This window comes from Moschus berezovskii, chromosome 2 (assembly GCF_049115385.1).
Source record: "Moschus berezovskii isolate FMDL1 chromosome 2, NW_MosBer_1.0, whole genome shotgun sequence".
Classification (NCBI taxonomy): domain Eukaryota; kingdom Metazoa; phylum Chordata; class Mammalia; order Artiodactyla; family Moschidae; genus Moschus; species Moschus berezovskii.
In genome coordinates, this window is record NC_142461.1 from 38,488,551 (window position 1) to 38,510,410 (window position 21,860).

At 39.3% G+C, this 21,860-nt stretch overlaps 1 protein-coding gene across 5 annotated transcripts in view; it reads left to right on the plus strand.

The window, feature by feature from the left end:
• Positions 1-8,478: 8,478 nt before the first annotated feature.
• The window catches only part of KANSL1L (KAT8 regulatory NSL complex subunit 1 like), a 127,884-nt gene continuing 114,502 nt past the window's right edge, over positions 8,479-21,860 (plus strand). For 3 of the 5 annotated variants that reach the window (XM_055398029.2, XM_055398034.2, XM_055398039.2), the window contains exon 1: positions 8,518-8,651. The gene's annotated coding sequence lies outside the window, so the exon portion shown is untranslated. Of the gene's footprint in view, positions 8,652-8,701; positions 8,849-21,860 lie in introns of those variants that run through there. The other 2 variants (XM_055398033.2, XM_055398032.2) reach the window with 2 other exon arrangements.

Below are 21,860 nucleotides of genomic sequence, written 5' to 3' on the forward strand. Positions count from 1 at the left end.
GAAGAAGAACTAAAGAGCCTCTTGATGAAAGTGAAAGAGGAGAGTGAAAAAGTTGGCTTAAAGCTCAGCATTCAGAAAACTAAGATCATGGCATCCAGTCTCATCACTTCATGGCAAATATATGGGGAAACAGTGGCTGACTTTATTTTTCTGGGCTCCAAAATCACTGCAGATGGTGATTGCAGCCGTGAAATTAAAAGACACTTGCTCCTTGGAAGGAAAGTTATGACCAACCTAGACAGCATATTAAAAAGCAGAGGCATTACTTTGTCAACAAAGGTCAGTCTAGTAGAGTCTATGGTTTTTCCAGTGGTCATGTATGGATGTGAGAGTTGGACTCTAAAGAAAGCTGAGCACCAAAGAATTGATGCTTTTGAACTGTGGTGTTGAAGAAGACTCTTGAGAGTCCCTTGGACTGCAAGGAGATCCAACCAGTCCATCTTACAGGAGATCAGTCCTGGGTGTTCATTGGAAGGAATGAATTTGAAGCTGAAACTCCAATACTTTGGCCACTTGATATGAAGAACTGACTCATTTGAGAAGACCCTGATGCTGGGAAAGATTGAGGGCAGGAGGAGAAGGGGACAACAGAGGATGAGATGGTTGGATGGCATCACCCACTCAATGGACATGGGTTTGGGTGGACTCTGGGAGTTGGTGATGGACAGGGAGGCCTGGCGTGCTGTGGTTCATGGGGTTGCAGAGTCAGACATGACTGAATGACTGAACTGAACTGAACTGAATACTGTCAAGCACCAGGCAAATTCAGGCTGACAGATTCAGCCAGTAAAGAAACAATGAGCCCTTTACATACTCAGTTTTTTGCTTACATAGAGAATGCAAAGATAAATAGCCAAAGGTTCCAGCCCTCTGTGGCCTTTGCACAGGATGACACAAACAGAAGAGGCCGGATGACTGCCGTGAGAAGGATGGGACACTCCTGTGGAGGATTCCATTCCAGCATGCTGCTAATCAATTTTATAACTGCAGGTTTCTTTATGGATGGTGAGGCAGAAAGCCTCAGACTCCACCAAAATCTGGAAACAATGAGACACTGGCCCGTGACAGCCCCCCTCACTTGGAGAGCAAGTGAGAAACAGAATTGTAGCAGCACATCCCATGTCTCCCATGCTCTCCTGTACCAGGAGGTTCACAAGGCCTTATGGTATTCTGTCACAATTCAGCTGCTGTCCAAGCGTTGCCTTTGTGGTCTGTGTGGAAACATGCAAGGTTGTCAGGCTCTGGCTGTACTCCTAGAGATACAAGTCCTTTCCCAGATATGTGATCTGTAAATATTCTCTCCCTATCTGTAGCTAGTTCCTTCATTCTTGTAATAGTGGGTTTCATAGAGCAAAAGTTCTAAATTTTGACGAATTCTGATGTATCCGTTTTTTCTTTTCTAGATTACACATTTAGGATACCTAAGAACTCTGCTCAAAATCAAGTCATAAAGTTTTTCTCCTGTTTTATTTTAGGAATCTTATACTTTATGTTGTTCACTTAGATCTATGTTCAATTCAGTCATGTTTTTAGGGGTGAGATGTCAAGTTACATTTTTAATTTTTGCATATAGATGTATAGGTGACTAAAACTAGCCCATGAGAATGAATTTCAGCAGCTAGTTTTAGTCACATGCCTATCTGAACCAATGATTGTGCCAAAGTAAATGGACTGCCTTACTTGGCTTAAGCAAACTGGAGCCTACTTTGGGACATGGAAATAGAAGCAGATTCACTCAAAGCTCGTGAACTGGGAGGAGGGCTGCATATGAGCATGAAAAACAGGAAAATGTTAGGAAAGGAAAATTATGGAATAAAGATCATCTTTTTTTAAGATCAGTGCCTAAAGATTGTCACATCTCCAATTAGATATGGTTTCATTTGTTGGTGCCATTTATCATTTTTTTTGACATGACTTTTGTAGTATAAAGCTTTAATATTCATCCATGCACATATCTGCTTTCTGGGCACATGAAAGGTTTCTATTTCTTGGTTCCATTGTAATTGTGTGACTAGTTCTTGCCAAAGGATTGTGGATGGAAGTGAAGTATGTATCTTACCCCGTGGCAGCAATTGTAGAGGTAGGGGTGACATATGTTCAAAGCATAGAATAAAGATTCAACTTATGGAAGGCAAGTGTTCTGAAAAGTTACCCGGCCTGCAACAGATTTTGTGTGAGATAAAAATAAACTTTTTGTACATTAATTGACTGTAATTTGGGGATTGTTTGTTACTGTAACTTGATCATAACACACCATGACTGATACAACATCCATTTGTTCTTATATGTTGTATAGAGGATATGTGTTGTATATATGTTGTAATAGAGGATATAAAACTGCTGTTACAATATATAACACCTCAGTGTTCCCAAGAAACTGCCATGATATGCACACTTCATATTAAATGAGTCAGAATATTGGGATAGTTTTTCAGCTGTAGTGAGTTCTGACTGGTATCTCTGGATATGCTTGTTCAGTGTAAAGACCTATGAGATTAGTGTCTGAAAACAGAACTTTGATCATTTCACTTTCTGATGCAAAACTCTTCAGTGGTTCAACTATTACCTGCAGAATAACTCTACATCCTTTACTTAAACTTCTGTATTTTGGTCTTAATTGACCTTTGCAGACTTATATCAGTTAAAAAGAATAATGGGCACAGCCACAGAACCTGAAAGGGGAATGTAGTTCAAAATCTCGTCAGTCTTTTTGTTTGACATAGAGCAAACTCCAGGAGATGGTGAAGAACAGGGAAGCCTGGTGTGCTGCTGTCCACGGGGTTGCAAAGAGTTGGACATTACTGTCACAAGAGGTGACAATGTGTTCAAGTTTAGCTGTACTTCCTAGTCTCCCATGCAACTAGATACATGCACATTTGTAGAATTGTTGAGAGAAACATCAGGGAAGTTACCTTAGAGGCCCAGTTTGCTTTCTATCCCTTTCTTGCCTGCTGCTTGAGCAATGAATATGACTGGAGTTCCAGTAGCCCTCAGGCAACATGAAGTCACTTTGAGAATGGAAGCCAGGGTTGAGAATGGCAGAAGAAATTAATAGGAAGGAACCTTCATTTCTGGTTACCTTGTAGAGCCAAAATATCAGCTCTGGGTTGTCTCTCAACTTTTTTAAAAAACAAAACATGTTTCAGAGATTTAACCTGGTGGTCGAGTGGCTAAGACTCTGCACTCCCAATGCAGGGAGTCTGGGTTTGATCCCTTGTCAGGGAGCTATATCCCACAGGTGTCAACTAAAGATGTCATGTGCCACAACTAAAACCTGGTGCAGTCAAATAAATAAATAAATGTTTTTGAAAAACAAAACATGTTTCGTTACTGTTAAGATGCACCATTATATATTATTAAGAAAAAACCCACTGCCAATCAAACATTCTTGTTCCATTGCTTTGTTATTGTATTGCTGTGAAAAAATGTGTCAGAATCAATAAAATATGACAAGAAGTATTAATTCTTGTGTTTTTAAGCCATCATTATTTGGAGCTTTCAAATACATTTCACACATAACTGATGTAGGCTAATTTTTAATTTTTCTGCCTGTCTACATTTTGGACTTAAAACTCCTTGAGATTTCTTGGTCACAACCTTCATCAGAAAGCCCTTGTTTTAAAAATCAACTTTATTGAAGTATAATTCTCATACAATAATATGTACCTGTTTTTAAGTATACATTTTGATGAGTTTTGACAAATGCGTGTACCCATTTGACTTCCATCATGATCAAGATAGAGTTATTTCCTTTACGTCATATACCCAATCCCCCTCAGTTCCCCCACCCCAGCCTCACAACTGTTGGTCTGCTTTCTGTCATTATGGGCTAAATTTGTCTTTTGTAGATTAAGCTTTAAATAAATGGAATCATAAAATATTTATTCTCTTTTGTGTCTGGCTTCTTTCTCTTAGCATACTGTCTGAGACTCAGGTATGTTGTCGTGTGTGCCAATAGTTTGTTTCCTTTTTATTGCCGAGTAGCATTCCATGATATGGATGTGCCACACATGGTTTTTCACCATTTGATGGATCTTGGGTTGTTTCCAGCTTGGGACTATTTTGAAAAAAGGTGCTCTGAATGTTTGTATACACAGGAAGTCATTTTTTGGTCTCTAAAGTCATGGGTCAGTTCTGACTCCTCTTGCCTCCTGCCCTCATTCCAAGAAGAACCCTATAGCTCTTGCTATTTACCCTATCTTTGTCTGCTTATTTGTTGATCTTGGCTTTTTGTCACTGTTGTTCAGTTGCTCAGTTGTGTCCGAATCTTTGTGACCCCATGGACTGCAGCACGCCAGGTTTCCCTGGCCATCACCACCAATTCCTAGAGCTTACTCGAACTCATGTCCATTGAGTCGGTGATGCATCCAAACATCTCATCCTCTGTCATCCCCTTCCCCTCCTGCCCTCAATCTTTCCCAGCATCAGGGTCTTTTCCAAGGAGTCAGCTCTTCACATCAGGTGGCCGAAGTATTGGAGTTTCAGCTTCAGCATCAATCCTTCCAATGAATATTCAGGACTGAGATCCTTTAGGATGGACTGGTTGGATTTCCTTGCTGTCCAAGGGACTCTCAAGAGTCTTCTCCAACACCACAGTTCAAAAGCATCAGTCCTTCAGTGCTCAGCTTTCTTTATAGTCCAACTCTCACATCCATACATGACTACTGGAAAAATCATAGGTTTGACTAGACAGATCTTTCTTGGCAAAGTAATGTCTCTGCTTTTTAATATGCTGTCTAGGTTGCTGCAGTCCACAGGGTCACAACCTAGACAGTATATTTCCTTTCCTTCCAAGGAGCGAGAGTCTTTTAATTTCATGGCTGCAGTCACCAACTGCAATGATTTTGGAGCCCAAGAGAATAAAGTGTCTCACTGTTTCCATCGTTTCCCCATCTATTTGCCATGAAGTAAAGGGACCAGATGCCATGATCTTCACTTTTTGAATGTTGAGTTTTAAGCCAGCTTTTTCATTCTCTTTCACTTTCATCAAGAGGCTTTTTAGTTCTTCTTCACTTTCTGCCATAAGGGTGGTGTCATTTGCATATTTGAGGTTATTGATATTTCTCCCTGCAATCTTGATTCCAGCCTGTGCTTCATCCAGCCCCTATTTCACTTGATGATCCTGGTTAGTTAAAGCTAAATCTATCCTGAATAGGAACGACCACTTTTAGGCCTGCTACTTTCCTATTTCACTTTCTAAACATGATTATAAAAAAAAACAATTGAATATACTAGAATATATGACAGTGGAGGACAGTTGCCCTGGGTATGGAAATATAGAGAAATAATAGTTCAGGCTTCCAAACTAGTTTTCTATTCTATGAGAGGTAATGGGGAAAGAACGCTGGCTTTGGAGACAGGCAGGTCTGTTTTTCAAATTCCAAATTTGGCCATTTTTTAGTGTGAGGATCTGGATATATTACATTATGTAACCTCACTGAGTTTTTTTTTTTCCACTCACTTTGGAAAATGAATATAACACTCACTTTGCAGAATGTGAGAACTTAAATGCATATACTCATTTAACAAATGTATACTGAAAACCTACATTTGCCAGGACCTGTCCTGAGTTCAGTGGATACAGCAGTAAGCAAAGCAGAAAAAGCGACTGACCTCATGGAGACTGCATTTGACTTAGACAAGACAACAAAAAAGAATCAAAATTGATGTTAAATTAGTTTTTCATTAGTTCCATGGAGAAAAACAGCAGAGAAGTGAAGTCACTCAGTCGTGTCCGACTCTTTGTGACCCCGTGGACTGCGGCCCACCAGGCTCCTCCATCCATGGGATTCTCCAGGCAAGAGTACTGGAGTGGGTTGCCATTTCCTTCTCCAACATGTAAGTGCTGCACACATGTTTCCTGAATGAAAGCTGTGACTGAATAAAAACCAGTGTTAAAAAGATTATCTCATGAAAGCACTGTAATACTGCTTACTTGGACACTTTTACATGCTTCCAGATAGGGTAATAATTATGTCAGCAAGAATGGTGCCTTCCAGTCTCCTTGTTCTTGCTGGTTTTATAAGTCTCCTACCCAGTGTTATATTTTTTCTTGGAAATCAGGATGCTTTTAATGTACCTTCTGAATGACAATATATCCTTGATTTTTAAAAAGTAACTGCATGTACTTTTCAGAATAATATAAACAACTGGACAATTGGTTCAGTATCTCAATTTTCCTATTAAGCAGCTTTGATATTACAGTTTCTGGAAAACTGGCATGCATATGCTATAAATATTAAAATCAAGCTTTAGAATAATATTCTGTGTCAAGGGTCAATGTCCTTAATATGTAGTTAAATGGGATAAAAATTACAGTATGCAGTGTCATCTCATATATAAAATACAGCAGGTCTTACAGATGATTATGATTTTCTTTGTGCTTTTGTACATTTTTATATCAAAGATATATTTTGTATTATTAATTTCCTACCCCCCAATTCCTATTAAAGTATTGTAAATATAAAAGAAGTAAGAAAGTTTTATTTGTGTGATGGTTCAATAAATTGAAAAGTTTAAGGTCTGCAAATTTGGCAGACTGCAAGATAAAAGAACGTGGAGTATTGGAAAATTAGATAATGTATGTAAAAATACCTTCTAAATTATTACCTGTGTAATTGCAAAGCTTAATTTCTGTATCACTGCTGTAAATTCCATGGGGACGGAACTTTGTTTACTGCTCTATCTCCAGATCTATAGAGATTTTCTCAATCTAGTAATGACAGCAATTTTCAGCCCAATAATATGACACACACAACCTCTACTTAAACTCAAAGGACACACGTACACTCATGACTGATTCATGTCAATGTATGGCAAAAACCACTACAATATTGTAATTAGCCTCCAATTAAAATAAATTAAAACAATTCAAAGTTAACTATCCTCTGAACTAGTGATGCCTTTCTTCCTTCACTGCCTAGTCTTTTAAAATACTCAGACCAAATAAAAAACCTTGAATTATTGTAATACTTGCCTGACTTCTCAGCCTGTTCATTAAAAAAAAAATTAATACCTTATCTATTTTTTTTAATCCCTGTCCCCAGGGATAGGACAATCCTTTGAATATCCAAAAAATATTTGTCGATTCAATTATTTTCACAACATTCACTTACAGTTTTTATTCCAATGATGGTACATTGATTTCTGAAATACTTTGCTTATCCCATATGAAGATGCAATTACTGTTTTTAGCAATTTTTAAGCAGTATTCTCTCCTATAAACGCAGTTTGTCATAAAAACCATTGCAGTTATGTCACAATCTATTAAAGACCAAAAACAAGCCTGTTATTTTCCAATTTCAGTAATCTGTGTCGTTTTAGGTTTTGTGAAAATTCCAGTTCCTTGGCTTCCATCCTCCTCCCCCCGCGCCCCCCACCCCCGCCATGTTATCTTAATAAGGTAGAAATACTGGCAATTGTCTCTAGTGGCTTCATTCCCTAAATCATTTCATTTGTAAATTAGGTGTTTAGGAAAGCCTGTAATCCATCTACAGCCTAAGGAGCTATATTTGTGCTCAGTTATGTTAAAACACACACACACACACACACACACACACACACACACACACACAACTTGAGTGCGTGGCTAGGGAAACGCCTGGGTGTAGTTTCGTGGTGAGTGGAGCGCCGGGCCAGGTGCAAACTTTTCAGCGATGTTTTTATGTGTCCCTGGCCAACTATCTCCACATAAAACTCTGTCAATTGACTGTGCTACTGCAGAACGGAGTTAACTGCAACGGCACTTAAACCAACTCTGTACAGATTTTTAAATGTTTGAGCTGACCTTTCCTGATTTATTATAATTTTTTAAACCATAAAACCGACTCAGATTGAAGGCAGATTTGTCACTCTCTACCAAGGCTCTTCTAGGGTCGTACAGAATTATGACTTTGCATTCGAGCGCAGAACCTGAAGAAAAGCAAACGCACGGACACGTATAGACTTGGCAGCAGTAACAAAGCTTTGTTAAAACTTGTCGCTCCGGTGGCGGGGCGGGATCCGGGTCTGGCCGCCAGGAGTCAGCGCCGGCGGCAGGGTGTAGAGCAACCTGACTATTCTCTCGCTTTTTTTTTGCTGTCACGGTGGTGCAGAAATAGCAGAGCAGGGGCGGAAAGTCGCCGGGCCGTATTTCTGGTGTCTGTATGTGTGAGTGTGGGTGTGTTTGTGTGTGTGTTTCCCGGCTGGCTGAGGACCGCGGTGAGGAGGAAGCAGGAGCAGTGCGGAGCCCGCCCTAAGGGAGTGGCCGCGCCTCTGCAGCAGGGTTCGGGCGCCAGCGCTCCAGCCACTTCCAGAACGCTCCTGGCCGCTACTGCCGGCCCAGCATCCTGCCGGGGTTTCCCCGCCACCCGCGCTCATTTGCATGGCGCTGCCCCTCCCCCGCTGCCATTGGCCGGCGCCGCGCCCCGCCCACTGCCCCTCCGCCTCGGCAAGGTTCCGTCCCCCGAGCCGTCCGGAGCTGCGGGCAGCTGGCGGACTGTTAAACCGCGGCGGCGCCGGCGGCCAGGGCGGGAACGGGACGCGCTCTGGAGACGAGTCAGCTGCTCCCCGGGTTGGGGGAGGAGGGCGGGCAGCTACAGATCACCTCGGCATCCCCCACCACGGCCGGACCGAAGGTGCGGCGGCGGAGGGGAGCCAGGGCGCCCCAGCAGGCGAGTGGCCGGCGTCTCAGCGGCGGGCTTGAGGGGGTTGGGTCTCCTCTGCCGGGGACGGCGGCCCCGCGGGGAGGGGAGAGCGAAGAAGACCGCTGGGTGGACTTGCGGGCCAGGCGACCGACCGGCAGCCCGTTCGCCCCCCGAATCTTCTGAGCTGTTGGACTCTGGGTCCCGGCGCAGGATCGCGCTCTAGGGTAGGGTCGGACCGCAGCCAAATTTAAACGGCTGAACCTAACAGCTTTGGCAGAGCTAAGGGGAGGGAAGGGGTGGAGGGAGGGGAGGGGCGGATCTAGACTTGGTCACGTGGGGTCAGGGGCGGGGCTTGGCTGGCCTCCCTTTTGTTTTGACTGGCGCGTGCGCAGAAGGCCGAACACGTGGTCTCCCGGGTCCACCCCTTGTGTCCGTGGCCGCGCCTGGCCGAGTGCTGTTGTGGTGACGCCTGTTTTGGGGAATCTCTGAGGGCGGACCTGTTTGCATTAGACGGGACCGTTGTTTTACTTGTTTCCACTTTATCTAGGCAGACGTTGATTTGGCCTTTAGAATTATGTGGGATGGAGGGGAGTCTAGAGAATTGTTGAGGAATGGTGTTTCCAAGTTTGTGTGCTGAAGGGATTGATGTATTGCCGGAAAACTTGAAGATGTGTGGTGTTTGGTAGCGAGAAATACAAGACAGTGTTCCGATTATTAAACTGCTGGAAAGGAAGAGGCTAGCTTTACGGGGAGGAAAGGCACTGGATGGACCTTGTGGTGTTTTCTTACTCAGTAGTACTGTTTGGTTCGTTCATTCCCCGCTTTCGCTCTTCTCCGCGCAGATTCACTCTTTTCCCCTCGCATCAGCGGTCTGCGGGCATAGGTTTTGTTTTTTTAACTGTGGAAAGCATGTTACTTAAAAAAAGATTTTTTTTTAATATTTGGTTGTGCTGGTCTTTGTTGCTTCGCGGGTTTTTCTGTTTAGGGTGAGCAGGTGTTAGTTACTCTCTTTACTTTTTGATAATCCAAACTTTGGTCAGTTAGCGAGATTTAAGAGGATAGTTCTTTCGTCTTTCCTTCGTCCGTCCTAACCGGTTTGCTTAACTTCATGCTGAGTTTGGGTCAGTGGGAATTTTTTTTTTTTTTTAATACCGCGGGATGGGGCAGGTTTGTTAGCAGTAAAACCTAAGATATTTACCACTACTATAGACAAAATCGACAGTGTTTTTGACTAGGAAAAAGTGGCTGTAAAAAGAATTAAACATTAGCAAATAAACCTGGTATTCTGGACTGTGGATTGCTTGAGAAAGGCTTAGCAGTGAGTGGTCTCTGCTGTTTCCAGTTCTTACTAGCTTGTTTGGGCAAGTTACAACCTCTTCGATTCTGTTTCCTCTTCTAAATAGTTTCGTAATACTGTCCTTGCCTTTGTGTTAGTAAAAGTGTTTATAATCTTTATCAACACTGTACATACAGAAATTGACAGGTAATACGTTTTTATAACAGAAGTGCATTTTTTTAAGCCAGCATCTTAGAAGAATGTAAATGATGAAATAGCATATATCTGAATATCTTTAAAATCTGTTGTAATTGTTATCATTGATTCTCCCATTTTTTTCCACTTAATCACATCAGTGTCAAGGTTTCTACCATTTCTCATAGTTTTAATCTAGATAATCATTACTTCTTTTACCCAGCCCTTCTTGGTTAACTTTTTTTCATTGAAATTTTTCTAAATCTGGGTCAGTTCTATCACACTGATTTTTTTTTTTAACATTTACTCTGTGTGTTATGTACCTTTTCAAATAATAATTGCTTGTTTTTAAATCTTATTATAAAATAATTTGGAGAAAGAAAACAGGTGCAGATAATAAAAATACAAATAATTTGTATTTCTATGTGCCAATGAATATTTGCATATTTTTCCCCAATGTCCTTAGTCTTTGAAAAAATTATTTTTGGCAGCTCAGTGTTATATCGTATAACTATCATATTTAAAATTTTTCCTGTTGGCAGATGTTTGGGATGTTTCTAATGTTTTGCTGATATAAATTTCACTACAGAGAATACAGCCTTTTATGTAAAGCTTTGGAAAAAAGATTTCTCCTAGATTTGTAAAAGAGGAATTATTGGTGGAAGTGTGTGTGTTTTAAGGCTCTTGTAACATCACCAAATTACCTTCCAGAATATTGTTTAATACTCATCTAGTGTATGAGCATGCCTCATATTACATCTTTATTCATCATCTGGAATTAGCAATAAAACAAAAGAACTTGCTTTCGTTAGCATGAATTTTTTTTCATGTGTCTCTGTGATATATGTGTTTTATTTTCTTAGAAGCCCCTTGTGGAAGAGGAATATATTTCATATTTGATACACTGCAAATTACATAGTGGATGCTTAATAAACACTTGCAAGTTGACTATTAATATTTATCTTTTTGATCTCTGAAATTTTTCAGGGAGTTATATCCTGCTTTTTTTGTCTTAGTTTAGGAGTACTTTATTGGCAATATACTCTTATTGTTTTATTCATTACTTTGAGTACTTCTCTGTTCAGGTGGGGCCTCTTGAGCTATCACAGTTGTCTGCCAGTGACTTCCAACTGCTGCATTATCCAGTAACTCCATCCAGTTTTGATGCCATTTATCATAATAACTTAGACTATTTAATTTCCTTTATTCATTCAGCTGTCTCGTGTGGAATTTGATTACAAATTTTACTTTAATTGTTCCAGATTCACTTGAAGTCTTTTCTGTGTTTAAAGGAAAAAAGCCAGTCTTTTTTTGTTTAAAGGAAAAAAGCCTGGTGTCTGAAGTTGCTTTGCTTTATTATATAGATGCTCTTGATAGCACATCTCTGAATTGCCTATAACATCTTTTACTGCCTTTAACCTGGGGCTTCCCTGGTGGCAAAGTGGCAAAGAATCTCCTTGCAATATAGGAGACTTGTGTTGAGTCCCTGGGTTGGGAAGATCCTCTGGAGAAGGAAATGGCAACCCACTCCAGTATCCTTGCCTGGGAAGTCCCATGGATAGAGGAGCCTGGTAAGCTATACTCGGTGGGGTCACAAAAGAGTTGAATATGACTTAGCAACTAAAAACAAAATAAAGCCTATCTTTAATCTACCACGTAAATCTTATTTGTTGTGAGTAAGTTTTACTTATTCAGTTATTTATCTCTGTTTTTTTACATTGCGCCATATTAATTGATAGAGGCTGAAAGCTTTCTTTCAGGTGTAGAAGATTGTTTATTGATTGTATTCTTCAGGTTACAATCAGCAATGAAGGAATGAAACTGCTTGCAACTGAAGTGACAGTCAATAGGAAATTAGCAACCAGTTTACTGACTTTAAAACATATTATCTGTTACACCTCTAGCTTTGAAGTCCTTACTATTAATATATTAAAGGACTATAATGGAATAAGGTACATTAGTGATGACCCTCAGTCATCAATACAGTCTTATTTTCAGTATGTTTGATTTAGAAAGGCAAGGAAGGTGTATTCATTTCTGAAAGTTGTTTTTTTTTTTCTTTTTTACATGTTCTGAAGAGATTTCACTGAACTGTGCTTGTTATTCTATGTGATCAGCAAGTGTTAAAAAACGATATTGTACTTGCCTGTAGACAGTGTAATGGAAATCTGAGGACAATTTATAGTGAAAGTTTTTAAATACTTGATAATATTTTTAGGTTTTTAGGAACACTTTTTTCCTATATGAATGTGACAGTTCTCTTGCAGAATTGGGGAAAAAGGATTCATTTATAATATTAAGGCTTTGTTATATTTCTAATGAACTTTTAATTATTTCTGGTGCTTTAAGATCAAGAATTTTCAAGCATGTTGTTTAAAGTAATTAAAAATTTGTTTTTATTTGATAGTAGGTCATTGATGAGTGTTTAACCACTTGAAATTAAGTTGAAGCTAAAATGTGTATAATGAGCAAATGTGATAGTGCTAAATTTTAACATGAATTTCTGGATCTAAGTTGATGTACACAGAAAAAACATGACTTCATTTATATTCCTATGAGTCACGCTTTTGTAGCTGAATAGTAATAATTCTGCTTGAAGTTTGAAGTATGATCTGTTTGATGTGTTATGTGGCCACCCAAGTGGCTTTATCTTTAATTAAATTCCTGTAGTCTTCAAAGAGATTTCCTTTTTAGGCATAGTTTTCGAAGTGGAAGGAGTTCTAGCTATAAACATTATTGAATACAAAGTACTGAGCTAACTGTACCTTGGTCATGCCAATTACTGCAGTGCTTTCTGCTGTAAATTGAAAATGCCCATTTGTGGCATAAGGAAATCTTGAAAACACAGCAGTGTATTTTGTATTTGCATCTTCCAGTAATTCCTGTATTTTTCAGGAATAAAGTTATGCCAATATAGATTCTTTCTCATTACTTCTATTGACTTAATTGGTTTAATTGACGTAATTTAACATTATGAGTTAACAAATTCGGAACTTTAGGCCCATTGTATTTCAGTGATTTTTGAAAGAGCTGCTCAAATTTTCCTAAAATAAGTTATGTTTTTTTTCCTACTCCTTCACTGTTACTATAATGGATTGACTATATGAAACACATTAAAGTTATAAGTGTGGAAACAATTTAATGTTTGTCTCTGCTTCAGAGTTCTTTCACTTTCTTTTAAGGATGAATCTGCTTGCTTTATGCTACTTTTATTCCTAGTTTATATTGTTGCATTGAAGAGAATTAGGTTTATCCAGATTTCAGTTGAGAGAATACATTTAATATCAGGGGGTAGATATTGATATGATATTTTCCATGGACTTTATGGAATATGCATATGCATGCTAGAATGTAAGTCATAATCAAATATGGAGTAGTGTTTTAGGGGCTGGAAAATCAGATTTGGTTTTTTATTTTTAATGTTCATTCTCAGGAGGATGGGTGGGTCTTATTTAGATTGTCTAGATTTTTAGTTTCAACTCTGAAAATGGACTAGATTGGCAAACTTTTGATTTTCTTTAGCCCAAATGCCAAAACTTATTTGGTATGTGACCTGCATTTACTTAAATAGTAGTTATAAAGACCTGGTGACTAGTGTCAGGATCAACTCAATAATTATTGATATAATTATCTCACTTATGTACATGCAGCTTTTGAGGGATGATATGATGATATTGGGCTTCCCTGGTAGCTTAGTGATAAAGAATCTACCTGCCAATGTAGGAGATGCAGGTTCAGTACCTGGGCTGGGAAGGTGCCCAGGAGAAGGAAATGGCAACCCACTCCAATATTCTTGCCTGGAAAATCCTATGGACAGAGAAGCAAGGTGGGCTACAGACTATGGGGTCACAGGAGTCCAACATGACTAAGTGACTAAACAGCAACAAAATGATAGTATTTACTATATCTCATGATGTCCAAGGGATTAGATTGTGTTTAATTAATGCTCAATTTCATAAATATGATTGGTAAAGATTAAGTCACTAATGGAAGCATTTTGGAGACAAGAGAGCAAGACTTTTTATTTGTAGTAAATATCAGAACTGATTTCTTCCTTAATTCACAGTGAATATTGGATTAAATTATAGACCCAACTTTACAGTCCCCCCAATTTTTTGGATTAACTTGATTTTATTTATAATAAATTTAGTGTAGCCAGGAAGAAAAAACTGTTTTTATTCTTTGTAGCTTTTAAATACTTATAAAGGAATAAACTTTGGCATGTCTTACTGAAATCGTCTCTGGTTGGTAGTTTTTATGATACTTCTAAGAAAATGTAAATTGAAATCTGGGCTTTTTGCTGTAGGGTTGTTTGCTTTGTGGATTATCTGTAACAGTTTTGCAGTGGATTATTTTTTGTTTTTTCGCTATGCCTAAAATTTCTGGGCTGCAGATGTGCTAAGGAATGATTATTATTTATTTTAATTCAGAATGCAGGTTGAAAACTCTTGTAAAAAACATGAAAGTGAAGTTCATACCTGGCAAATGTAATTGATTTTTGGATTATCTAGAACTATTGCTTCTTAAAGAGAAAGTGTGAAGGTATTAGTCACTCAGTCGTGTCCTACTCTTTGTGACCCATGGAATGTAACCCGCCAGGCTCCTCTGTCCATGAAATTTTCCAGGCAAGAATACTGGCCTGGGTTGCCATTCTCTTCTTCAGGGGAGCTTCCTGACCCAGGGATTGAACCCCGGTCTCCGAAATTGCTAGCAGATTCTTTACTGTCTAAACCACCAATAGTTAAAATAATTTATCTGGTTGCTTTCTTATCACCTTTAAAAGGATGATAAGATTTCTTGCAGTTTTGCTTCTTAAATACTGTTAGGTTACTATTTTAGTTTCTGTATGTTGTGGTTAAAGAAGTTCTTTTTTTCTCAGTTTTTCTCATTCCAATTTCTTTGAAGTCTCGTATATATGGATTGACTACATTCTTTTTAGAGAAGGAACCTATTTTGCTTGAGTATCTTGGGTGTATATAAAATAAATATCATCAAAGATGATAGTGGTGCCAAGAGTAAATAGACTACAGTATTTTAGCAACTGGAAACAAATTTCTTAGATTTAGGTGAGATCCAAATACTGTTTTTCCCAACTAATAATCTGCATAATTAGAAACTGAATATTCATAAGAAGATCAAGATGCTTGGAAAATTCCTTTGAGGATTTGCCTTTCTCTCTTTCTGTATAACCTAAGGAAAGTTATGACCAACCTAGATAGCATATTAAAAAGCAGAGATACTACTTTGCCAACAAAGGTCTGTCTAGTCAAGGCTATGGTTTTTCCAGGGGTCATGTATGGATTTGAGAGTTGGACTGTGAAGAAAGCTAAGTGCCGAAGAATTGATGCTCTTAAACTGTGGTATTGGAGAAGACTCTTGAGAGTCCCTTGGACTGCAGGGAGATCCAACCAGTCCATTCTAAAGGAGATCAATCCTGGGTGTTCATTGGAAGGACTGATACTGAAGTTGAAACTCCAATACTTTGGCCACTTCATGTGAAGAGTTGACTCATTGCAAAAGACCCTGATGCTGGGAGGGATTGGGGGCAGGAGGAGAAGGGGATGACAGAGAATGAGATGGCTGGATGGCATCACCCTCTCGATGAACATGACTTTGGGTGAACTCCGGGAGTTGGTGATAGACAGGGAGGCCTGGCATGCTGCGGTTCATGGGGTCGCAAAGAGTCAGACATGACTGAGTGAACTGAACTGAAGCTGCTATTATGCTTTGGAACTGAAATGTTTTAGTTAATGGTTGATTCATGTTTACTTTAGAGGTACTATATAATTTATACTATCTAGTACATTCATCCTTAACCACATGTGGCTATTAAGCACTTGAAATGTGGCTAGTCCATATAGCTGCTGCTGCTGCTAAGTCACCAGTCGTGTCCGACTCCGTGTGACCCCATAGACGGAAGCCCACCAGGCTCCCCTGTCCCTGGGACTCTCCAGGCAAGAACACTGGAGTGGGTTGCCATTTCCTTCTCCAGTGTGTGAAAGTGGAAAGTGAAAAGCGAAAGTGAAGTCGCTCAGTCGTGTCCGACCCTTAGCGACCCCATGGACTGCAGCCTACCAGGCTCCTCCATCCATGGGATTCCCCAGGCAAGAGTACTGGAGTGGCTTGCCATTGCCTTCTCCGAGTCCATATAGACTTTGTGCTAAATGTAAAATAAACACTATATTTTGAGGTTTTAGCACACATAAAAAAGAATATATCTCATAAGGATGGTTTTATCCTGACAGGTTGAAGTCATAATATTTTGTATATAATGTGTAACAATGAAGTTAAAGTTTCATGTTTCTTTTTACTTTTTAAAATGTGTCTGCACATTTTAAATTACATGTGTAGCTCACATCATATTTCTATTGGACAACAGTGTTGTATTTCCTAGCCTTGAGATTCTTTTCACAGTAAAATATCTTATGAACCCCTTTCCTTGAAATTTTTGTTATGTTTTTATATTTATTAGGCTGTGCTGGGTCTTAGTTTTGGCACACCAGATCTCTGTGGCATGCAGGATCTTTTAGTTGCAGCACATGAACTCTCAGTTGTGGCATCCAGGATTTAGTTTCCGACCAGGGATCAAGTCTGGGCCCCCTGCATTGGGAGCACAGAATCTTAGCCACTGGAGCACCAGGGAAGTCCCCTTAAATTTTTTAAATGATTTTTTATTTTGGATGAAGTTTATTGAAGAAATATTTATTAAGGGCCTGCTATGTATCCAACAATATTTTATGATACAGCAGTGAATGAAAAATTCACATCCTGCTTTCATACGGCTTTCATTCTAATGGGGAAAATGTATGATAAATAATTTTTAGTGATAAAAATTTTTTAATGAACTATTATTCTAAATACTATTGGCTATTATATATAATTCTATGTACTTTAATACAGTGCTTCATGTATTGAATGACTTATGCTATATAATTTACTTTTGGCGTTTATCTTGCTTTGTGTTCTCTGAATTTCCTGGATCTGTGGATTTATGTCTGATATTAATTTGGAGGAATTCTCTGTCATTATTGCTTCAAATATTTCTTTTCTCTTCACCTTCAGTGTTCCCATTATGTGTATACGTTAACACCTTTTTTAGTTGACCTACAACTCCTGGATATTCTTGTTTATGTGTCCCTGACCCCCAACCTCTCCCTCCCCCACCACCGTCTATCCTCTTTTCATTTTGTAAGTTTCTATTTATATATCCTCAGTTCAGTTCAGTCACTCAAGTCGTGTCCGACTCTTTGTGACCCCGTGAATCACAGCACGCCAGGCCTCCCTGTCCATCACCAACTCCCGGAGTTCACTCAAACTCATGTCCATCGAGTCGGTGATGCCATCCAGCCATCTCATCCTCTGTCGTCCCCTTCTCCCACCTCCAGTCCTTCCCAGCATCAGAGTCTTCTCCAGTGAGTCAATATATCCTCAAGCTCAGATCTTTTCTGAGCCATGTCCAGTCTACTAATGAGTCCATCAGAGGCATTCTTACTTCGGTTACGGTGGTGTTAGTCTCTAGCGTTTCTTTTTTTTTTGGTCATACCACATGGCAAGCGGGATCTTAGTTCCCCAACAGGGATTGAACCTGTGCTCCCTGCATTGGGAAGTCAAAGTGTTAATCACTGCACTGCCAGGGAATTTCCACCAGCTGAACTTTCTAAGTTTTCTTTTAGGGTTCTTTCTCCTTTGTAATGCCTCTTCCTTTGTTCAGAAAAATGTGAGTGAACTCCCTGGCATGATCCTGGGCTTCTTTCTCTGGCTCATGTTCTAGATAAGTTTATAATTGTTCTTCAAACACACCAAATTTATTCCTGCTTTAAAGGTTTTTATGAATTGTCTCTTTTCCTTGGAAGGCTCTTACTTGAAATCTTGGTTAGATTTTAGTCATTTCTAGTCCTAGAGCAGATGTCATTAAGAGACTTCCTTCATCTACAAATCTAAGTTAACTCCTACTGCAACATACTCATGCTCTATTACTCTACTTCGATTTTTATAAAAACGATGAGACCCCTATTTACTTCTTATCTTTTTATTTTCTTATTTGTGTATTCTCTGTCTACCATTTTCTGGGTAGAATGTAAGCTCTGTAGGAATAGAAACCTTACTTTTCATGCTCACAACCATCTTTCTAGTACCTAACGTAGTGTCTCTTACTGTGCTTCTCAGCCATTGTGTGCGTTAACTGAATGGTTTAATGTTTGATCTTAGATCAAATATACATTTAATGAAGGTGGATTCCCTGGTGGCTCAGTGGTAAAGAATCTGCCTGCAATGCAAGAGATATGGGTTCAATCCCTGGGTTTGGGAAGATCACCTGGAGAAGGAAATGGCAACTCACTCCAGTATTCTTGTCTGGAAAATCCCATAGACAGAGGAGCAATAAATAGTCCATGGGGTTGGAATCAAAAGAATTCAAAAGAATCTGACATGACTTAGCAATTAAACAACAACAACAGAAAAAATAAAATGCAGCTTCCACCAGAAATAGACAAAACTATATTTCTGAGAAAAAATAAATTTCTTCATTTCCTGCTTTCTGGTTAATTTCCATGTTTTTTGGGAAATGTTTTGTTTTGTTTTTAAAAGGTGAAATAGGTTTTCAGCTGCCAGTCACAAGCACTTCTCTAAAAATAACTTGTGGTATGAATGGATTTATACCCAAATGAAAACCAGGTGGTCTTACTTGTAGTTATTCTCGGTGTCTTAAATTAGCTTCCAGAATACTGGAGATACCTTTTAGATGTTATAAAATAATTTTGATCATGTGGCATACAGCTTATGGAACTACTGAAGATATCTTGAGGTGAACCTGCAGAATTATTACCTTATGCTCTCAAATCGGTGTTCTTCATGTGCTCTGCCTCTAGACAGTTGTCTGTTATGCATAAGAGGAAATAATACATAGTTGAAAATGGTTACAATTTAAAACTGTATAATAGTTGAAACCATTTTTCTGAGTTAACCTGAATGGTAAATTCAGTGACTTTCAGGAGTATGCACATCTGATTTCCACTAATTCCTAGACATACTATCTTTTGTATATTTATGTCAAAGGCTCTTCAATTGTTATGTTTTAAATAGTTGTTAGATGTTTATTTTATTGTTTAATTTTGAGGAAGTCCAAGTTACCAATTTTTTCTCTTATGAATGTTTTTGTGTCATAGTTAAAAACAAAACTTTGCCCAACCCAATATCACAAAGATTTCCTCCTATTTTTTTCTAGACATTTTATGGCTTTTAGTTTGACATTTAGGTCTATCCATTCTGATGTATGTGACTGTTTTTGTATAAGGTATGAGGTATGGGTTAAGGCTCAGAGTTTTGTAGATGGGTACCTTATTGTTCCAGAGCATTTGTTTCAAAACCGTTTTTGTGCATTGAAGTGCCATTACAGCTTTGTCAGAAATCAATTAACTGTATACCTGTGGATCTGTTTAACAGCTGTCTATTTTTTCCCATTGATCTGTGTCCATTTTTGGCCAATTCATGCTTATTTTGACCAAAGTAAATAGATAGGCATTATGAGTCTTTTAGCTTCGTTCTTGTTTTGTCTATTCTAGTTCCTTTCTCTGTTTCCATACAGATTTTTAAAAATTTGTTGATTATTTACTTTTGACTGCGTGGAGTCTTTACTTGCTGCACATGGACCACTCTTCGTTGCTTTGCATGGGCTTTCATTTTGGTGGCTTTTCTTGTTGGATGGGCTCATGGACTCTAGGCATGTGAACTTCAGCATTTGCAGCGCACGGGCTGAGTAGTTGTGACTCATGGGCTGAGTTGTTCTGCAGTATGTGGAATCTTTCTGGACCAGGGCTCAAACCTGTGTCTCCTGCATTGGCAAGCAGACTCCTTACTACTGGACCATCTGGGAAATGCTCCATAACAAATTTTTGAATCAGCCTATTGATATTAATAAAATTCCTGCCAAGATTTTGACTGGAATTGTGTTAAATCTGTATATCAGTTTAAGGAGAATTAACATTGAAACAATATTTAATAATTAATCCATGAACACTGTGTCTCTCCATTTATTTAGATCTTGTTGTTGTTCAGACGCTAAGTTGTGCCTGACAGGGACCCCATGGACTGCAGCACACCAGACTTCCCTGTCCTTCACTATCTCCTGGAGTTTGCTCAAACTCATGTCCATTGAATCGGTGATGCCATCTCATCTTCTGTCATCCTGATCTCCTCCTGCCCACAGTCTTTCTCAGCATCTGGGTCTTTTCCAACAAATTGGCTCTTCTCATCAGATGACCAAAGTATTGGAGCTTCAGCGTCAGTCCTTCCAATGAATATTCAGGGTTGATTTCCTTTAGGATTGACTGGTTTGATCTCCTTGCTGTCCAAGGGATTCTCAAGAGTCTTTTCCAGCACCACAATAAGAAAGCATCAGTTCTTCAGTGCTTGGTGTTCTTTGTTTTCCAGCTCTCACATCCATACATAACTACTAGAAAAACCATAGCTTTGACTATATGCACCTTTGTTAGCAAAGTGATGTCTCTCCTTTTTAATACGCTGTCTAGCTTTATCATAGCTTCTCTTCCAAGGAGCAAACGTCTTAATTTCATGGCTGCAGTCACCATCTGCAGTGATTTTGGAGCCCAAGAAAATAAAGTCTGTCCCTGTTTCCATTGTTTCCCCATCTATTTGCCATGATGTGATGGGACCAAATGCTGTGATCTTAGTTTTTTTGGGTTTTAAGCCAGCTTTTCAGTCCCCTTTCACCCTCATCAAGAGGTTCTTTATTTCCTCTTCACTTGTGGTGTCATCTGCATATCTGAGGTTGTTGATACTTCTCCCAGCAATCTTGATTCCAGCCTGTGCTTCATCCAGCCCAGCGTTTCTCATGATGCACTCTGCGTGGTGGTGGTTTTTTCTAGTGTGTAGATCCTACACACTTTTTGTTAGATTGACACCTCAGTGTTTCATATGTTTAAACTATTGAAATTAGTACTGTTTTAAAATTTTCTATTTCTGTTTTTTGTTTTGTTTCCAATATTTAGAAATACAAGTGAGTTTTGTGTCTTGACTTTATCTGCTACCTTAGTAAGCGCATTAGATCTAGGAGCTTTTTTATAGATCCCTTTAGGGCTTTCCTGGTGGCTCAGACGTTAAAGCGTCTGTCTACAATGTGGGAGACCAGGGTTCAAGCACTGATTTGGGAAGATCCCCTGGAGAAGGAAATGGCAAGCCACTCCAGTATCGCCTGGAAAATGCTATGGATAGAGGAGCCTGGTAGGCTACAGTCTATGGGGTCGCAAAGAGTTGGACACGACTGAGCAACTTCACTTTCACTTTAGGGCTTTCCAGGTGGCTCACTGGTAAAGAATCTGCCTGCAATGCAGGAGACAGAGGTTCAATCCCTGAGTCAAGAAGATTCCCTGGAGAATGAAATGGCAACCCACTCCAGTGCTCTTGCTTGGGAAATCACATGAACAGAGCAGCCTGGTGGGGTTATGGTTCATAGAGTTGCAAAGAGTTGGACACAGCTGAGTGAGTGATCACGTGTGCATGGAATTTTCTATGTAGAAAATCATGTCATCAGTGAGTAGATGCAGTTTTACTTTCCAGATATATGTGACTCTTGTTTCTTTTCCTTCATCTGTCCCACTAATTAGGACTTCCAGTGTGATGACGAATAGGAGTAATGAGAACAGACACCTTGCCTCATTCCCAGTCTTAACAATTAAAGTATTCAGTCTTTCATCGTAACCATGAAATTGTCGCTACGCTTTTGTGTAATGTCAGGTTAAGCAATTTCC